The sequence below is a fragment of the Coptis chinensis genome, chromosome 9 (genome assembly GCF_015680905.1).
Source record: "Coptis chinensis isolate HL-2020 chromosome 9, ASM1568090v1, whole genome shotgun sequence".
Lineage (NCBI taxonomy): Eukaryota > Viridiplantae > Streptophyta > Magnoliopsida > Ranunculales > Ranunculaceae > Coptis > Coptis chinensis.
In genome coordinates, this window is record NC_141464.1 from 81384727 (window position 1) to 81389933 (window position 5207).

Below are 5207 nucleotides of genomic sequence, written 5' to 3' on the forward strand. Positions count from 1 at the left end.
TTCATTCAAAACAAGTCTTGAACTTTAAGGATACTACCTTCTCACCTTCATAAACTCCCATCAATCCATCTCTAAAAATCTACGGTGAACCTCATCAAAAACTTTGAACTTACCACTACACTAACAACTTCAAATGACACCGCTACATGGGGATTGGAAGAAGTAGATTCATGGTTGAGCTCTAAGGAAGGAAGCAACATTCTACCACCTCTATTTCTTGCTTTTCATTTTTTTTGTCATTTTGTTTTTATTTTTATTTTTAGTACTGATCTATTTTCATTCAAATCCAGACACGTAGTTAAACTACTGGAGAGGAGCTAGAGCTGCTGACGAAAACTTACCAAACTTCGTCGGAGTCAGAGGGGAGACCGCCTGTTGTTCAGGTCGCGACCGCCCATCCACCTCCATACACTTTTCGACAATTTTTTAATAGTTTGATCTAATTTATCTTGTGGTTTCAACTACAGATCCAAATTTTGTAATAGAGTAGTATAAATCAGTGAACTTTGTTGTGTTAAAAATAAAAAAATAAAAGAATAATAGTATTTGTCCTATAGCTGTGGGCATGGTTTGGCGCTATCTAGTCTCCAAGATTGCAATGAAAGGAGTTTCCAAAGATGTGGTAAGGTACTTTCAGGATTTTCAGTATGGGGTTGGTGTTTCTTGTGGAGCAGAGATAATTTTGCACGCTATCAACCATATAGTGTATGCTAACAGTGACAATATCTCTTTTTTAATGTTGCCTGTAGATTTTCAGAATTCTTTTAACATGGTTGATCGGACTACCATGTTAAGAGAGGTTCGTATCCGTTGCCTAGATATTGCCCCTTGGGCCAAGTATGTGTATTGTTAACCTGCGAGGTTATATTTGGGGGATGGCTACATATGGTCTGCTACTGGGGTCCAGCAAGGCGACCCTTTGGGTCCCCTTCTCTTTGCACTGGTGTTGCATCCCCATGTTCTACGGATTCAGTCCAGCTATAAGTTATTGTTACAAGCTTGGTACCTAGATGATGGGACTCTGATCGGGGATACAGAACAAGTGGTGATAGCTTTGGGTATGATTCAGGAAGAAGGACCTTATGGGTTAGTTCTTAATGTAGCTAAAACTAAGATATTTTTGGGCATCACCGATCCACGCCACTCTACTCCCTGGTTTCTTTCCTTCAGATTTGTCCCATCCTCTGTAGTGGGTCGTTGTTGGAGGTGGTGCTTTGATAAGCACCCAAAAGTGTAGTTTAAACCCCCTTAATAGTATTCTACTTAGGCCAATTATATTTATAATAAATGAGAGTTAGTATTGTTTTAGTGTTTCTGTGCATTTCAGGAGTTGAAGTTGATTAGGTGACTAAAGACACCTTTTTTGCATGGAAAATGAGTCAAGATGATTTTTGAGGAAGTTCTATGTTTAAATATCAAGAATTATAAAGAAAAGCCTTTTTCAAGCTCGATCCAAAGCTGGGAAGTCAAAGTCAAATCGGATAGAAAAAGGAAACTAAAAACTATCATAATTTCAAATGGTCGATCTTTGTACTAGAGCATCGAATTGGGCCTACTTTATATCAAAACGATTATCTCGGAATCAGCTTTCTAATGGACCTAGCATTACCTTAATCAGAGCTATAAAAAGTGGATGAAAAAGGCATTGAAGTAATTTCCAACTGTAATAGCCCCTTTAGACTTAACTTAATGGACTTTGGGCTCACATTAGTGGCCCAAAGTCCCCTTTTTTGGCCCATGTATGAAAAACTAACCCTAACCCTCTCCTATATAAAGAAGGTTAAGGCTAAACTTAAGCTCTCTTCCTTACTCTTAATTATTGCCCTCATATTAGGTTAGTTTAGTTTTTAGTTAAGTAAATTAGGGTTATCTTTGTAGCCTCCATTAGAACCTATCAATAAAAAGCTTTTGTTATTTCAATTCTATTCTTCTTTACTTTCTAGAGATTTGTGGGGGTGCTAATCTCTCATGCTAGTTAAACAATGACTATAGAGATGTAGGTTATTTACTAGGGATCAAAGAAAAGTGATTCGATGACTAAACTAATAGCCAATCGAATCGCATGGTGGATTAACGTACTCTAATACCTTTTATCATTCATTAAATTATTGTTTAGAATTCTTAAACCTACTGTTTTGACATCATTACTCTCTCAATAGTGAATTAGTCTAGTCTAGTCTAGATAAGTATTCAAGTACGTGCAAGCAAGAGTGGACCGAACACGACTACTCCTCTTTATCACATGATTTAGAGAGTATTCAATTTACTATTTTCTTATCTTTATCCAATGTTCAAGCATCTCTTCATTACTATTTTGGTAGTTAAATTTTAATCATTTATCAAATTGCGTCGCTGTCGGGTAGGGGTGCCAATGGGTACCCGATTACCCAGAACTGAACCGGAATCAAAACTGAATGTTCTGGTTTTGGGTTTTAAAAAGTTAGACCCATTTAAAATTGGTCATTAAGAACCGAACCGATAAAGAATCGAAACCGTAGAACCGAATAGTAAAAAACCCGTGGGTACCGAACTGAAACCGGAACAGATTATTATAATTTCAATATATACAATTTAGTATTATATTACATTTAAGATAATCAAACTCATACATTATAATATAAAATATGTTTTTTAAGTGTAAAAGTATATTAAATATATATAGCATAATAGTGAATGTGTGTTGTTAAATGTATATTTTCTAACTATACGTTAAACAAGTGTATCATAGATAGATGTTAATAATAATGTCAATGCGTATATTATGAATTAACTAATACATTTTATATTTATTAACTTATGCACATAAAATATATCAAGGTAACAAATATATGTGATTATATTGCACGTGTACACAATCGAGTTAATACAAGGAAACAAATATATGTGTATGCACGTAAAAAAAAATCAAATTTTTAGGGTTAGATATTTGATTATTTTAATTTCTATATCAAAGCCTGAAATTATCACATAAATGGTAAATGTTTTAATGTGTATGATTGATATATGTTCATAGATTGATGTAAATATGATTGTTGATACATCACTAACTATACAAAAAATATTATCATGTAAGAAAAGAAAAAATTAAAAATAAAAATAAGTTTTAGTGTTTAAATGATTGAAATTATTTAATAATCATAATAAATAATAAAGACCCGAATTAGAACTGAAATCGACAAAAAACTGTGGGTTTTTATTGTTTTGGGTTGGGTTCTATAATTCTCATACTAAAACCATTGAGAACCGAAACCGATAGAATCATAAATAGTAAAACCCAAACCAAAACTGCTAAAACCCGACCCAAAACCGACACGTTGGCATCCCTACTGTTGGGGACAGCTTTGGGTATGATTCAGGAAGAAGGACCTTCTTACGAGTTGGTTTTTAATGTCGCTGATAAAGGTAAAAAGTATAGTTTTACCTAGATTTAACTAATTAAACTCAAGAATAAGAAAAACTAAATGAATTTTACTCTAATGTATTAAAGTTCTACTCTCGTTATCAATGCAATATTTGGAGTAGAGAATTCGTTCCACTCCTAGCTCGTTTAGATGTAACGTTTCCTAGTTTATGTATTCTAACAAAACGATAAGAGTAATGGATTTTAAATTTAACTAAGATGGTGAATTAACTAATCAAGATGTTATAAATCAAATGATGACAATTCAATACTAAGATGACAATATGAGAAGGAATTAGAGAAATTTGATTCCACCTTGATTCGACTTAATAAACTAGCATAGAATTCATTGTAATCCTAATCTTTACATTTTTACGTAAAGATTGGGTATTTCTAATCCCTAATTATTCATGACAATCTCTACCAAATAATAATTAGCATGTGAAGCAATCAAACCCATTCTCATGGTGAACTAATTACTTTCTAGAGTGGAATAGATTATCACAACTATATTTATACTAACACAATCAAGTTTTCATCAAGGCTTCCTCAAAACCCTCTAATGGAGGTTTTAGCCTTGATTCATCAAGCTACCATTTATGGAATAAGAACAATAAGAACAAGACATTAATGAAAGAATAATAATTACTTTATTAATCTAATTGAAAGAGAGTCTAATGATTCAAAATTGAATTAAAAACTAAGTAATGAGTAATGAACTAAGACTAATCTATATTATCAATCTAATCTAGGATGGAAAAGAGTTTGGCCTTAGTCCTCTTTATATAGAAGAGGACTATGTCTACAAAGTCGTGCATGGGCTTTAGAGCCATGTTTTGGACTGAAAAATCGAGCCCAAAACCTCGTTACTTCAGTCCACAAAGGGGTTTCCAGCTAGAAATGACTTCAACACCTTTTTCATCTACTTTTGCTCCTCTTATTGGGTCAAGGCTTAGACCAATAGAAATCTCTTTCCAATCCGGCCATTTTGACATATGGTATGCCCAATTCCGAGGTCTGAGTCCAAAGATACGACCTACAGAAGTTCTGTTGACTTTTGTGTGATATTTCTGCCTGCGTTGACTTTGACTTTTCAGCTTTGACTGGGCTTTAAAAATGTTTTTTCTCCTTGAATCTTGGCCTTTAATCATAGAACTTCTTAGTAACCAACCTTTGCTCTTTTATCTCACAAAATGGATGCATTTCTACATATAATTGACTCCAATGCCTGAAAAACACAAGAGCACGATAACAGTACTAACTCTTACTTATTAATCACATAATTATATGCAACAAGGCCTTAAACCACTAGGAATTCCCTAGTGGATGAGTTATAGCCTCGTGAGATTTTTCCAGTGAAGGTACTCACAAACTTCATCTATACTACAACGACTAAGAAATAAAACTATTGTTTCTTTACCTATTCTAAGATATCTTATCCATCTCACTAGTAATGAATACAGAATAATCAAGTTGAAACCTAAGCTAATATATACATAATAATCAATCATCTAGGAATAAACATATATACAATGAGCTATGCTATGAAATGCAGTACCAGGTCCGTTTCTGAAACTTTGGAATAACATCCTTAAGTAGGTCCTTACATTACATAAATGTCAAGACAAAAACACTATGATTTTTCCATTCAAGTTTTGCTACTCCAGTGTGTAGTGGGCACACTTACCTTACAATCTCAATGACACACAAGGAAGCCGCAGTCGATCAAACACATGCGCCACTTACTATCACACTAACCTATTCCTAATTGAGCTAGAGGTCTTTATTAGGTGTTACGGGGATTAGG